The following is a 16,798-nucleotide window of genomic DNA, read 5'->3' as shown; positions in this document are numbered from 1 at the left end:
TTCTTGTCAATCTCTAACACCTTAAACGAAATCCATCCTCCTCTGTTTGTAAAAGCTCTTGTAACCCGCCATGATGTCATCTTCAAAAAATATGAAAATCTGCCATGATATCATCTTCAATGGATCCTTATCCTTAAATGTCTTCCGAAAATTGAGGCGTCCATTTAGCTGGATAATCATTACATTGGTCTTCCTCATTTTTCACGCATGCCCGTTCACTTATCTCCTTATAAATAGGCATGGCAGGTCCTTCCTCTTTCTTCTTCTTCCTCCTCTCGCAACTTCTCTGCCACTCGAGCTACGCCGCCGCCGCAGCACACCCTCGTCCTCAACTCCGGCCGCCGCATCACCCTAAGTCTGTCCAGAGAACGGTGGTGATCCTCCGCAGCAGCTCTGCACCCATAAGTTCTCGCTTTCTCACCCCCATAGATCTGCATCAGGGTTCAGGAGATTTCTTTCTTGTGTTCTTTGCTGGTCGTCGTAGATTCCTTGCAGCTTCTCCACTGCCCCCTCCTTTTATCTAAAATAAATATAGAATCTATGTGGTAGTTGTTTTACATCCATTTCAGAGGCTAACAGATCCCTTTCTTCTTGTACAAAGGTCTCCTTAGAACTGATGAACTCCTCTGTGCTGGTTTTTAGGTCTAGATTTATTTCCCTTTTCTGAGCCATTTTGATCCAAAATAATAGCAACCACTTGTGAAACCTCTTTATCTCGGTACTTAGCCAATTTCTGACTCAGGCAACCTTTGAATATTTTTAGTCATGGCGGCTTATGACTCCGGCTCATTTTTCCTTTATATATCATTAGCCCTTATTTAAGCCGTCATTACTCATATGTACTATAATCATGAACCTGTAACTTCATCAATAAATTGAACTGGCAAATTACTTTCTTTTCGGCTTGCTCTTTTTTCATCATGCCATCCAAAGCGCCAACAGTCTGCAACTGGGTGCCTTCCACAGTTACTGAGGATACCTTGAAGGAATTTGTCACCATAGGATTTTTGCCAGAGAAAAACATTATGTCTTATCGTGCTCCTAACCCGGATGAAGAACGGCCTCAGCCAAAAGACGGTGAAGTTATCGTTTTCATTGATCACATGAACCGGGGCTTCTCACCACCCGTCTCAAAGTTCTTCCAAGACGTTCTGCATTTTTTCAAGCTTCGTCCACAAGATATTGGACCCAACTATATATCCAATATCTGCAATTTTCAAGTTCTTTGTGAGGTATATCTTCAAGAAGAACCGACTGTGGAGCTCTTCAGAGAGTACTTTTATTTGAACCGCCAGAATGAGTGCACCAACGGTCCTAGCTTGGAACTTGGCGTGATCTCGATTCAACACCGACAGGGTGCCGTCTTTCCTTTAGTGGTCTTACCAAGCCATCCTAAAGATTGGAACCAAACTTGGTTCTACTACCAAGATATATCACCAGCTGATGAAAAACCACTGTCAGGTTACCGCATGGAGCGTCTTGAATCTAAGTTCGTGCTCCCTGACAAGCTTACTGCTGCTGAACACAAGAAGCTTATTCCATCTATCAAAAGGATTCAAGCCTTATTGGGGAATGGCTTAACTAGAGTTGACCTGGCCCGTTGGTGGGTTGCATGGCGGGTCATCCCTCTAAGCCGCCGATCCAAGTTGATGTATAAATATGGTGGACGCCCAGATGACTCTCTGCGTTATAGCTCTGTACAATTAACTGAAGAAGACATTGTTGCAATGTCAACCATCCTCGTGAACGGCAAATACGAGGACTGAAGTAAGGTTGGATTAAACCCCTTCTGCAAACTTAACCTGGCACCAGAGATAACTTCTTGAACTTCTATTTTTTGTGTTTTCCTCGTTAGTTTAAATACTTGCATGACTTTTTAACCCATTTATTTGCTTATAGGCCGAATCTGATTTCTGGAAGGCCAAGTATGATCATGAAGCTGCCAAGAAGGCTAGAGCCGCTGCCATAGCCGCCAGGAGAACGACCCGGAAACCCAAGAAGAAGAAGACTGCATCTGACATATTCCAGCTGGATGATGTTTCTGAGTCGGAGGTAGCCCTTGACTCCCTTGGCCAATTTTTCAACTATCTTATTGACACTGACTATTGCCAGGACGACACGGGGGCCAGCCAGGCCGTGGAAGAAGAGGTAACTATTTCCTCTGACTCAGCCCCTTTGCCAAGACAGAAACTTCGACTGCTAACCCATAAAGTAAGGTTTTCGCACCCTTTGGCTTATTTGGACCCTCATTTTCTTTTGAAAAAATAGCAACATGAGAGTCGCCGTCAGGCCCGGACTAATGATGATGATGAACCACCTTCCGACTTACAAAAAACTCCTCGAAAACGCCAGAATGAGGTTTCTTTCACCTTTGTCCTTTGTTTTTATCCATGAATCTATTTCCTTATATTCTTCACTTTATTTTACCTTTGCAGGAGGTTTCTCGCTCTTCTGGCGACTCGTCCCAGACTCAATTTCCGGCTTTCAAGACTGCCCCTGGGTAAGGAAAATCATCTGTCCTCTGCATCTTTAGAGCTGCATCATTATACTAACTGTCTCATAAAAATCTTTCTTAGTGGTCAAGCAAAGTCCAAGAAAGCCAAGGTGATTAAATTGGCAGAAGACCCAAAAAATCCTGCACCTGAACCGGCAACATCAACTCCTCCCACTCAATCTGAAGCGCTAGAAGATTCGGCTGTCCATGCTCAATTGGACCCTCCTGAGCCGTCAGCTGACGAAACTATTGTCGATCCATCCACCGTCAGACCATCCGGTTCAGCTAACCCGCTAGCATCTTCTGACCATGACGTTCTGATGACTAGCAGCAGATTCGTTGAGCCGGGTAATCCGACTGTGCTGGCCAGACATTCTGCCAAACAGGAGGCCTTGGAAAGGCAGAAAGTACGGTTTGATATCTCTCACTATGCTCACCTGAACGTTAGTGACGTGTTGTCCGGCTATCTCAATCATGTGCATTCCAGCCATGACTCGGAAATTGAGATGGTCAAGCAATTGCAACTGAAATATGAGGTATGTTCTCCGATTTATATATACTCTGCCAGCCCCCAAGTCTTCAGATTATGATGAACCTGAATGATCTGTAGATCTATGATATAGGTTGATACCTTACCTTTAGATTTTTTCCTAAGTCCAACATATTAGTATAAACTTCACATGTAGTCCCCAAGGGCCGGCTCAATTTATCATAAATGAGCCGGTACTTAACTTCATAATTGTCTTAGATCAGTCCAAATAAGTAGTGTGATCCAACTCATCTTGAAAAAACTTTCTTAATATCATGCATTAGCCCCCACGTGCCAAGTGTTGTTACTTTGTAAAACACTTGGGACTTGAAGCATAGAAGAGACATGTTGCATAAAATTTTTGCTTTGACAGACATTAGCCCCAAAGCACCAAGTGTTATTGCGTTTGCAAAGCACTTGGGACTTTAATCATTATAATCTTTAGTTAAATCTTGACACACATGTGCATGTTTGTAGACCGCCCTAACTGAATTGGGCTCTCAATTGACGGATGTAAAGACCCGGCTGGCGGATCAAGTGGCGGAGATAAAGACTGCTAACTCCAAACTTCAATTGAGTCTCTCTGAAACTAAAAAATTGAAGACCAGTTTGACTGAAAAGAAGAAATCCTGGGCCGATGAGAAGACCTTGCTGATACAACATGCCGAGACAGCAGAGGCGGCTCTTAAGGAGGTTACCACGGAGCTCACCGGCTTAAAAAACTGTGTGTCTCAAATGGTCTCCGCCATCTTCGGTGAGTCATTTGCATTAGTCACTTACACTTTATTTTGACCAGGAATATAAGCCGCCTGCTGAAGCTTTGTTAAAAACACTCACAGGTCCACGAAGTAAAAATCTGAGTCAATATAGTGTGACAAAACTGAAGGCGGTTTATACCTTAGTGGAGCAATTGTATACAGGTGCTCAACGAGCACTTTCTACTATCTCCCCTGCCAACCAAGGACCCAACCGTTTGGGTGATGTTTTGAAGAAATTATTGATCTTACCCGCCAGATTTCAAGAGGTCAAACGATCATGTGCCAGAGCCGGAGCCCTGACTGCCCTGAACCGCTCCAAAGCCTGGGTGCCGGATTTAGACCCGGTGGACGTGGCTAAGGGTACCCTACCGTGAAGGAAGATAGGACTCCATTTGAGCAAGATGACTTTATTGCCTGTGTGAGGGGAGTTCGTCCTCAGGCTACCATTCTTCGTGAGGAGACCAACATCGACAAATATCAGCCGAGTTTTGATATGGAGAATAAGAAGATGGCGACTCCCTCTTATAAAGTGACAGACCTTATCCCGCCGGTTTGCCAACACACTTTTGCCCCGGAAGTCGACCCAGCCGACCTGATTGACGATGAAGCGGAGTTCATTGCTCTGAATGGATTTGACTGGTCCAATCCCAGCTTCCGACCAGCGGAGGGAGGTGAACCGGCGAGGGAGGAGTCATAACCATCTGAATAATCTTGTCTTTAGCTTAAGATCTGTTTAAGAGAAAAGACAGCCTAACCTTTTGGGCTCTCAAAGCCTTGTAATAGGTTAGTTTGAAATCTGCATGCTTTGCCTATGCCATCATGCATAAGATGTTGCATATGACTCTTTGCCCATGATGTCAATATATATATATGCATTACATCCGTGATTACATCTGTAATGTTTTAACTCTGTTCCCGTGTTCTTTGAATCTGGACTGTCGGTTTACATAACCCGGATGATGAGGTTGATAACCCAATATTTTTTAGAAGTCAATACTTCCATATGTCTGATAGTTGTTATGCCTTGGCGACTCATTGTCAAATAACCGAGCCGGTTTAATTTGAAACCATACTGACAGTTAGATTTGAGACGATAAAAAACAGTAAGACAAAACACTAGGCTTTAGATAATGTAAATCAAACATTTAAATAAAAACTGGAGGCTTCTGATTCGAATATGATCAGTAAACCGGACCAAAGGGGTTAAGCTAAGATTCAAATACGATCATATAGCCCCCAATGGCTTTGGCGTTGCACCGATCAAGAGGGTATCGACAGCTATGTTCTCTTTGGTTCGAATATGACCTATGTTTGAACAGGAAGCACCCAAATGACCTTGAGAGTTTTTTAACGACCCTGATTCGAATATGATCTAGGTCGGACCCAAAAGGGGTGAAGCTATGATTCGGATACGATCAGGAAGCCCCCTAGTGAGTTTGGCTTTGCGCCGATCAAGAGGGTTACGACAGCTATGTTCTCTTTGGTTTGAATACGACCTATGTTTGAACAGGAAGCCCCCTAGTGACCATGAGGTTTACAGCTAGATTCGAATACGATCATGAGCCGGACCAAAGAGGCTAAGCTAGATTCGGATACGATCAGCCGCCTAATGGTCGTTCAAATAATAAGAATAATAAAGATCTATGATCCTTGGGGAGGAAAAGGGCAGAGGTCCTGCTTTATTACTTATCATAATATATACAATGTCAATGTATGTACATGATGACAGCTGGTGGCTCGGGTATAGTATGGCCGAAGCTGAGCAATATTCCACGGCCGGCAGGTCTCCTCCTCCGACTTACATGAGTCTTTGTGCTCTCGAACATCGATAAGGTAATATGACCCATTGTTTAAGTTCTTGCTGACCACAAATGGTCCTTCCCAAGGTGGGGATAGCTTGTGTGCATTGAACTGATCCTGGATGAGCCGGAGCACCAAGTCGCCTTCTTGAAAGGTTCTGGCCTTAACCCAGCGGTTGTGATAATGGCGTAGGTCCTGTTGGTAAATTGTTGATCGGGCCGCTGCCAAATCTTGCTCCCCATCTAACAAGTCAAGTGCATCCTGTCGGGCTTGTTCATTATCAGCTTCAACGTAAGCCGCTACGCGGGGCGAGTCATGACAGATGTCACTAGGCAGGACTGCTTCTGCCCATAAACCATGAAGAAAGGTGTATAACATGTAGACCTGTTAGGAGTGGTATTGATACTCCATAACACCAAGGGTAACTCTTCTACCCAACAACCCGGCGTCCGTTGTAAAGGAACCATAAGCCTGGGCTTGAGACCTTTTAAGATTTCTTGATTTTCTCTCTCAGCTTGACCATTGGATTGGGAGTGGGCTACTAACGAAACATCAAGCCGGATATGCTCATGTTGACAAAACTCCTCCATATCGCCTTTGGACAGATTAATACCATTGTCAGTTATAATGCTATGTGGAAAGCCAAAACGAAATATCACCTTTTTCATGAACTGAACCGTCGTGGCTGCATCACACTTACTAACCGGCTCTGCCTCAACCCATTTTGTGAATTTGTCAACTGCCACCAAAAGATGTGTCTTTTTATCCTTGGATCTTTTGAAAGGTCCAACCATATCAAGCTCCTAGACTGCAAACGGCCAAGTGATTGCAATCATCCGCAATTCTTGAGCCGATACGTGCGCTCGTCGTGCAAATTTTTGACATCCATCGCACCTAGTGACCAGATCCTCCGCATCAGCATGAGCCGTTAGCCAATAAAAACCATGACGAAAAGCTTTAGCCACAAGAGACTTTGAGCCGGCATGATGGCCACAATCTCCTTCATGGATCTCACGAAGAATCTCTTGACCTTCTTCGGGAGAGACACATCGTTGAAATGCTCCAGTAACAGTCCGCTGATATAACGCACCATTGGAAATTGTCATTGACTTAGACCGCTGGGTTATCTGTCTTGCCAAGGTATCATCCTCTGGCAACTCGCCCCGGGTCATGTAAGCCAAATATGGCACTGTCCAATCTGGAATGACATGAAGAGCCACCACCAATTGTGCCTCTGGGTCAGGAACGGCCAAGTCTTCCTCTGTAGGCAACTTGACAGAAGGGTTATGTAAAACATCTAAAAAGGTGTTAGGTGGCACCGGCTTACGCTGAGATACCAACCGTCTTAAGGCATCGGCCGCTTTATTTTTTCTGTGGTCAATGTTTTCCACTTGATAACCCTTGAAGTGCCCAGCAATAGGGTCGACCTCACGGCGATAAGCCTCCATGAGAGGATCCTTAGAGTCCCACTTGCCTGATACTTGCTGGACCACCAAATCTGAATCGCCTAGGCAGCGTACCCGGCTTAAACTCATTTCCTTAGCCATTCGAAGACCATGAAGCAAAGCCTCGTACTCGGCTGTGTTGTTAGTGCAAGGAAACATCAATCGTAACACATAACAAAATTTGTCACCTCGAGGAGAGGTTAAAACAACTCCAGCCTCTGAGCCTTCCAATTGTCTGGACCCATCGAAATGAATCGTCCAATATGTGTTATCTGGCTTCTCCTCAGGTACCTACAACTCCGTCCAGTCATTGATAAAATCAACCAGTGCTTGAGATTTGATCGCAGTACGTGGCACATATTTTAAACCATGAGACCCAAGTTCAATGGCCCACTTGGCGACTTGTCCCGTGGCTTCTCTATTTTGAATAATGTCTCCTAAAGGAGCAGAGCTAACCACAGTGATAGGATGACCCTGGAAGTAATGCTTGAGCTTCCGGCTTGCCATGAACACCCCGTAAACAAGCTTTTGCCAATGTGGGTATCTTTGTTTGGATTCAATGAGCACCTCACAGACGTAGTAAACCGGCCGTTGAACAGGATGTTCCTTGCCAGCCTCCTTGCGCTCCACAACAATGGCCACACTGACGGCTCGTGAGTTAGCAGCCACATATAACAATCGTGGTTCCTTCTCAACAGGGGCAGCAAGAATCGGCGGCTTAGCAAGCTGTCTTTTCAAACCTTCAAAGGCAGAATCGGCAGTGTCACTCCAGACAAAGGCATCCGTCTTTTTCATCATTTGATACAATGGCATAGCCTTCTCAACCCACCGGCTTATGAACCGGCTCAAAGATGCAACACGACCCGCGAGCCGCTGAACATCATTGATACACGCCGGTTTAGCCAAAGATGTAATCGCCTTGATTTTTTCTAGGTTAGTCTCAATGCCTCTATTAGAGACCAAAAATCCCAAAAGTTTGCCAGCTCGGACTCCAAAAATGTACTTGGCCGGGTTAAGCATCATCTTGTAGACCCGAAGGTTATCAAAGGTTTCCTTCAGATTAGTTACCAAGGTTTCCTTTGCTCTGGATTTAACCACTATATCATCCACATAAGCATGAACATTACGCCCAATCTGGCCATGAAGACAGTTCTGCACACATTGCTGATAAGTCGCCTGGGCGCTCTTAAGCCCCAAAGGCATAAACACATAGCAGAAGGCTCCAAACAGAGTGATGAAAGATGTCTTCTCCTGGTCCTTAACTGCCATCTTGATCTGATGATAACCAGAATAAGCATCCAAAAAACTCAAACGCTCACATCCCGCAGTAGCATCAATGATTTGATCAATACGAGGGAGAACAAAAGGATCAGCCGGACAAGCCTTGTTTAAATCTGTGTAATCCACACACATACGCCAGGTGCCGTTCTTTTTTAGTACAAGCACCGGGTTAGCCAACCACTCCAGGTGAAAAACTTCAACAATAAATCCGGCCGCCAAGAGCCGGGCTACCTCTTGTAACATCCCAAATTTTCAATTTGGAATGTTATACATAGATCATTCTTGCATATCATATTTTATTGCATTTCGTCTCGCGATCCTCGAAATCCTAAGCAACTCAAGGACCCTCGAAGAGAGTTGGGGATTTCCCCGGATTTCATATTTGATTTTTATCAAATATTGAAACGGGGATTTTTGATTTTAATTATTTTTCTATCGAAAAATATTTCATATAAACATATGAGAGGAGATAATATGACTTCTCCAAAATAAATGAAATGTTGGAGGAAAATATTAAAATCAATTTTTGTTTTTATTTGGATTTTATTGCAATTTTGTTTGCATTAGAAAAAAAATTGCACGTTTTCAAAATTGCATTTTAGGGCCAAGAAAATGTTCATCGCGTTCTAAATATTTTATTAAGACGGAGAAATTTTGTTTTGTCATTTTTAGAATTTTATTTTATTTTCTAGGATTTTTCTGAGTTTCGGCGGAATTATTAAAAAAACGCGCCAAGGCCTAGCTGGGCCGAAGCCCAGCGCTGGCCCACCTCCCCGCGCCGCCGTCTCCTAGCGGGAGACCGTGCCGCCGCCGCCGCCGAACAGGAGTCCGGCTCGGACTCCGTTGCCGCACCGTGCCCCCTCCCCCAAGGCACCACCCCCCTCCTTATATACCCACCCCGACCCCGCCACCACCTCCACCACCACCCGTCGCTCGCGCCGCGCCGCCTCACCGCCTCGTCGCGCCGCCCTGCTGCCGCTGTCGCGCCGCCTCGCCACTGCCACGCCTCGCCCTTCTGCCGCCGCCGCGCCTCGCCGGACCGACGAGGTAGCCGCCGGTTTTTTCAAGAAAACCGATCCGGTTTTTTTTAAAGAAACCCAAGTTTTTTTCGGTTCGCCAGTTTTTCTCGGTTTTTCTTTTTAGCGGACGTTCGTCCGTACGTTTGTTTTAACGAACGGTTTTCATCCATTAGTTACAGATAACGAACGCTCGTTCGTTAGCCTGTTCGTCTGTTTTCTTTTTATCGGATTATTCCGCGATTATTTCTGATCGCGATTTCTGATCCGATATTCGTTCTAGTTTACCTTTTCGCTCGTTAGTCGGAATCAAGCGATTCAAAATGCCTAGATCTTCGCCCCGAGACCCTCTTTCCGCTTAACCAACTTGAACATGTTTTTGCTACTGTAAAATTTGACCTAGGTCCCGATTAGTAAATGGATCTTGTTTCTTTTGCCGTTTGAGTTTCGTTGCTCCATTCGATTTGATTCTTTTTGCAACCGGAGTTCTTAAGTTGAACTTTCTGGTTAGATCCTCTTATTTGAGATTTACCCGTGTTTTCTTAGCTTGATTGCTTATGTATGCTTTTGTTTGTTTGCGATAGAATTCCTGGAGTGTGAAGCGTGTTATTTGAGTCTCTAGGTTACGCGGATCGTCAGCAATGCAAGTAACACTTTGATCATACCCCTTTATCTCCCAGTTTTTTTGCATTAGTTCCAATCCTCAAACATTGCATGGTTAGGATGTCATTAACATGTGGGTTGGGAAGTAGTTGATGAGGTAGAACCTATTACCCTGTTACATTCAAACCCTTGGGAGTTACTTCTACGCGTTGCTTATATTGCTATGCTATGATTGTAGACGTGGTTTGGGTGAGTGAAATCCATGACAGATGTGAGATTGTTAATTAATGGTTCAACTTAAGGTGGCATCTTAAATACACATCTGGGTGGATTGAGGCACCTGGAGTACCCAGTGTTGCCTGTATTTTTGGAAATCCCGGAGTACCCGTGTGATCTTCCTATGGACCGCCACCCAGGCTCAAAGGGAACTGAGATTATTCATGCTAGAAACTTCCGTGTGCAGCCACAAGCTATTATGGGCTCTAGCATAGTTGAGTAAGTTACGTGAAGCTCTTGAAGAGGTGGATCAGCAGGTAGTGGGATTGTAGGTTTGGTATGGTCTGCCCGGAGTAAAGAGTTAATGTTTCTGAAAGACTGTGTCTCGGTCATCCGTTTCTCAAACATCATGTAGTGCGAGAAATCCAACGGAGGCGATCAAGTCTTGTGGGGAAAAGTGCGCAAACCTCTGCAGAGTGTATAAACTAATCATGGTTAGCCGTGTCCCCGGTTATGGACAAATCTTGAGTATCTAGTACTTGGATTATCTTATGTGTCTCATCACTCTAAATTAATATTGTTGGGTTGATAATTACTTTAATTGGGATTGAGTTGGAGGAACCTTCTCAATGATGTTTCAACTACCATGATAGTTAAAATAAAATCTATTCCTTTGTTGTAGGGAAAAAATGGCTTTTCGCAAAACTATAACCCTAGAGCTTTCGACCAGCCAAATATGCATGTAGTGATAGCATTATTCTGTTCTTGCTCTACTGTGTTATTTTGCCAGCATATTCCATGTGCTGACCCGTTTCGGGTTGCAACGTATTATGTTGCAGACTTTTCAGACGAGGAGTAAGGTTCGTTAGGTCGTTGTCGTGCAGCTCAGCTATGCCGTTGGAGTTGATGGACTCACTTTATCTTCCAAGCCTTCCGCTGTTATCGTATTAGATGGCCTTAAGCCATATTTATTGTAATAAGTTCTCTTTGGAGACATTCGATGTAATAAGTGTGTGATTGCTACTCTGTTATAAATCCTCGAGTACTGTGTGTGTCAGCATTACCGATCCAGGGATGACACTGAAGCACAGAGACTTGACCGTTTGAGGTCGGGTCGCTACAAGATGGTATCAGAGCACACGCTGAGTGTAGGACACGACCACTAAGCTACAACCATAGATCACTATTCTCTTCTCATTTCTGACTCCTCTCCATTTTCTACACTTTAGTATGGCGGATGCAAGGAACAAGTTCGCACAACCGGAGGAAGAATCACCTTTTGGACGACACCTGAAGGAAGTCACTAGGTACCTGAACATAGGAATACCAAGCTTTACCAGGACCTACAACGCCACTTTAATAGAAGAGGAGCGATGGATGATTCAAGTTCAAGTTCCAGGAAGGACCTTCACGCCAGTCACTAAATCCATAGAATTTTCCTTCGATGCACCAACCTGGAGTCTAGGAAAGAGTATGGCAGCTCACATCACCATGGGACACATTGGAGAAGTTTATCACAAGGAGCTTAAGGATATTATCTACCAGATTTGTGGGCGTCGAGATGAGCAATGGGGGATGATCAGCACCAAGACGGATAGATCAATTGCAGCTTTCATCTAGGAACTAAACCAACACATTCGACGCCAGGAGAATCAGATGTGTGTAGGCATGATAGATCTGAAAAAGGCAATGACTAGGATTGCGGAACTGGAGGAAGAACTCAAGGCTACATGTGAAGATTATGAGGAGGAAATCGTCATACTAGTGGAGAAGAATGACGACCTGATTAAGAAGATCGGAATATTCACGGGGGACCCCACACCAGTAGAAGAAGACGAAGAACCCAAGGAGATTCGCCAGGAAGACTACATCATCATCGACGACACCGACTCGGACCTAAGCGATGATGACTTTGAAGACGAAGCTGGAGCAGATATCATGGAGTCCGCAACCAAAGAATATTTTTAGAAGACCACCATATCAGTAGTAGTATTCCACCATGTAAATAGAGTAGTCCAAGCACTTTTGCGGTAGTTAGATCGATTGTATGACTTGATTGATTGATTGAGTGAAATGTTTGTGTTTGTCTCATGTGCATATGGGTAGTGCTTTCTCATTAGACCTCATTCTATTCTAATCTCTCCCCTCTAAAACCATCATATGCCTCCGAGACGTGAGCCCGGATTTGCTTTCCCACCGGAGCTCACTCAGTTGATTCAGCAGCAGAATACCCTGATGCAGTTGTTAGTTCAGAACCAAGGCAACAACAACAACAACAATCCACCACCACCAGTTGACAACTTAGCCCGTTTTCTGAGGTTGCACCCGTCGGTGTTTTCCGGTAGCACCGAGCCTATAGTAGCAGATGATTGGCTCCGCAAGATTGGAAGGGAGTTAACCACTGCAGGATGTACTGATGCTGAGAAGGTGTGTTTTGCTGCACATCAGTTGGATGGACCAGCAGCATCATGGTGGGAGAATTACACTGTCACCTACCCTATAGCCACGGTGACATGGGACCAATTTTAGCAAGCCTTCCGTACAGCCCATGTCTCAACTGGAGCCATGAATTTGAAGAAGCGTGAGTTTCTCAACGTACGCCAGGGGAACCGTACTGTGGCTCAGTACGTGGATGAGTTTAGCAAGTTATCTCGCTATGCCCCTGATGATGTGGCCATAGATGCCGCAAAGTAGGAGAAGTTCATGGAAGGGTTGAATGATGAGATGAGTATGCAGTTGATGGTGGCAACATTCACCAACTACCAGGAGTTGGTAGATAAGGCTCTTATGATTGAAGGGAAGCAACAGCAGATTGAGAGCCGTAAGAGGAAGTATGGACAAGGGAGGTATAACTCGGGAGCTCAGCAGAAGCCTCGTCTAACCCCGAACTCGGGGGGACATGTTGAGAGCCTGTGCGCTCGATTATGGATCTAGTTGGGATGACAATCTGCCTTACGTAGAGTTCTCATACAACAACAGTTACCAAGTCAGTTTGAAGATGGCACCGTTCGAAGCCCTGTATGGAAGAAGGTGCAGAACACCATTGATGTGGGATGAAGTCAGAGACCAACAGTTGTTTGGACTAGACTTGATCAAAGAATCTGAGGAGAAGGTTAAACTGATCCCGGATAGACTGAAGATAGCTCAATCCAGACACAAGAGTTATGCAGATTCGAAACGCAAGGAGGTAACCTATGAAATTGGAGATCAAGCATATCTGCGAGTATCGCCTTTGCGATGAGTGAAACGTTTTGGAGTTAAGGGAAAGTTAGCCCCGAGATTTGTAGGACCATATCGTGTTTTGGAACAAATGGCAGAAGTTGCCTACAAGTTGGAGTTACTTGAAGGACTATCAGGAGTTCACGATGTGTTTCACGTTTCCCACTTGAAGAAGTGCCATGCTGAGATGGCCGACATACCACTAAGAGATACCGTACCCTTGGAGGCGATTCAGTTGGACAATGACTTGACTTATGAGGAGAGGACAGTCAAGATTTTGGAGTTTGCTAGTCCAGTCACCCGCATCAAGGTCATTAAGTTTTGCAAAGTTCAGTGGAGCCACCATACCAAGGACGAAGCCACGTGGGAACGAGAGGATGATCTTCGCAAGGACCACCCACACCTATTTTCTAGCCAACCGGAATCTCGAGGGCGAGATTCATCTTAAGGGGGGTAGGTTTGTAACATCCCAAATTTTCAATTTGGAATGTTATACATAGATCATTATTGCATATCATATTTTATTGCATTTCGTCTTGCGATCCTCGAAATCCTAAGCAACTCAAGGACCCTCGGAGAGAGTTGGGGATTTCCCTGGATTTCATATTTGATTTTTATCAAATATTGAAATGAGGATTTTTTATTTTAATTTTTTTTCTCTCCGAAAATATTTCATATAAACATATGAGAGGAGATAATATGACTTCTCCAAAATAAATGAAATATTGGAGGAAAATATTAAAATCCATTTTTGTTTTATTTGGATTTTATTGCAATTTTGTTTGCATTAGAAAAAAAATTGCACGTTTTCAAAATTGCATTTTAGGGCCAAGAAAATGTTCATCTCGTTCTAAATATTTTATTTAGACAGAGAAATTTTGTTTTGGCATTTTTAGAATTTTATTTCATTTTCTAGGTTTTTCTGAGTTTTGGCGGAATTATTAAAAAACGCGCCAAGGCCTAGCTAGGCCGAAGCCCAGCGCCGGCCCACCTCCCCGCGCCGCCTTCTCCTAGCGAGAGACCGCGCCACCGCCGCCACGGAACAGGAGTCCGGCTTGGACTCCGTTGCCGCGTTATGCCCCCTCCCCCAAGGCACCACCCCCCTCCTTATATACCCACCCCGCCCCCGCCACCACCGCCACCACCACCCATCGCCCGCGCCTCACCACCCGTGCCTCACTGCCCTGCCGCTGCCGCGCCTGGCCCTGCCGTCGCCGCCACGCCTCGCCGGACCGAGGAGGTAGCCGCCAGTTTTTTTAAGAAAACCGATCTGGTTTTTTAAAAGAAACCCTAGTTTTTTCGGTTTGCCGGTTTTTCCCGGTTTTTCTTTTTAGCGAGCGTTCGTCCGTACGTTCATTTTAATGAACGGTTTTCGTCCGTTAGTTACAGATAATGAACGCTCGTTCGTTAGCCTGTTCGTCTGTTTTCTTTTTATCGGATTATTCCACGATTATTTCCGATCGTGATTTCTGATCCAATTTTCGTTCTAGTTTATCTTTTCGCTCGTTAGTCAGAATCAAGTGATTCAAAACGCCTAGATCTTCGTCCCGAGACCCTCTTTCCGCTTAACCAACATGAACAAGTTTTTGCTACTGTAAAATTTGACCTAGGTCCAGATTAGTAAACGGATCTTGTTTCTTTCGCCGTTTGAGTTTCGTTGCTCCGTTCGATTTGATTCTTTTTGCAACCGGAGTTCTTAAGTTGAACTTTCTGGTTAGATCCTCTTATTTGAGATTTACCCGTGTTTTCTTAGCTTGATTGCTTATGTATGCTTTTGTTTGTTTGCGATACAATTCCCGGAGTGCGAAGCGTGTTATTTGGAGTCTCTAGGTTACGCGGATCGTCAGCAAGGCAAGTAACACTTTGATCATACCCCTTTATCAACCAGTTTTTATGCATTAGTTCCAATCCTCAAACATTGCATGGTTAGGATGTCATTAACATGTGGGTTGGGAAGTAGTTGATGAGGTAGAACCTATTACCCTGTTACATTCGAAACCTTGGGAGTTACTTCTACGCGTTGCTTATAGTGCTATGCTATGCTCGTAGACGTGGTTTGGGTGAGTGAAATCCATGACCGATGTGAGATTGTTAATTAATGGTTCAACTTAAGGTGGCAACTTAAATACACATCTGGGTGGATTGAGGCACCTGGAGTACCCAGTGTTGCCTGTATTTTTGGAAATCCCAGAGTACCCGTGTGATCTTCCTATGGACCGCCACCCAGGCTCAAAGGGAACTGAGATTATTCATGCTAGAAACTTTCGTGTGCAGCCACAAGCTATTATGGGCTCTAGCATAGTTGAGTAAGTTACGTGAAGCTCTTGAGGAGGTGGATCAGCAGGTAGTGGGATTGTAGGTCTGGTATGGTCTGCCCGGAGTAAAGAGTTAATGTTTCTGAAAGACTGTGTCTCGGTCATCCGTTTCTCAAACATCATGTAGTGCGAGAAATCCAACGGAGGCGATCAAGTCTTGTGGGGAAAAGTGTGCAAACCTCTGCAGAGTGTATAAACTAATCATGGTTAGCCGTGTCCCCGGTTATGGACAAATCTTGAGTATCTAGTACTTGGATTATCTTATGTGTCTCATCACTCTAAATTAATATTGTTGGGTTGATAATTACTTTAATTGGGATTGAGTTGGAGGAACCTTCTCAATGATGTTTCAACTACCATGATAGTTAAAATAAAATCTATTCCTTTGTTGTAGGGAAAAATTGGCTTTTCGCAAAACTATAACCCTAGAGCTTTCCACCAGCCAAATATGCATGTAGTGATAGCATTATTCTGTTCTTGCTCTACTGTGTTATTTTGCCAGCATATTCCATGTGCTGACCCATTTCGGGCTGCAACGTATTATGTTGCAGACTTTTCAGGCGAGGAGTAAGGTTTGTTAGGTCGTTGCCGTGCAGCTCAGCTATGACCTTGGAGTTGATGGGCTCAGTTTATCTTCCAAGCCTTCCGTTGTTATCATATTAGATGGCCTTAAGCCATATTTATTGTAATAAGTTCTCTTTGGAGACATTCGATGTAATAAGTGTGTGATTGCTACTCTGTTATAAATCCTCGAGTACTATGTGTGTCAGCATTATCGATCCAGGGATGACACTGAAGCACAGAGACTTGACCGTTTGAGGTCGGGTCGCTACACCTCTTCTCCAATAGCCTTACGCCTTTCCTCATTAAACCGTCGGAGAAACTGCCTGACCGGCTTAAACTTTGGATCAATGTTGAGAGTGTGCTCAGCGAGTTCCCTCGGTACACCCGTCATGTCAGAAGGCTTCCATGCAAAGATGTCCCGATTCTCAGGGATGAACTTGATGAGCGCGCCTTCCTATTTTGGATCCAAATTGGCACTGATAATGAACTGTTTGGATGAGTCGTCAGGCACAAAATCAATCATCCTAGTATCATCAGCTGACTTAAATTTCAGCGCCG

The sequence above is a fragment of the Triticum dicoccoides genome, chromosome 7A (genome assembly GCF_002162155.2).
Source record: "Triticum dicoccoides isolate Atlit2015 ecotype Zavitan chromosome 7A, WEW_v2.0, whole genome shotgun sequence".
NCBI classification, from domain to species: domain Eukaryota; kingdom Viridiplantae; phylum Streptophyta; class Magnoliopsida; order Poales; family Poaceae; genus Triticum; species Triticum dicoccoides.
This window is presented reverse-complemented; position numbering follows the sequence as displayed.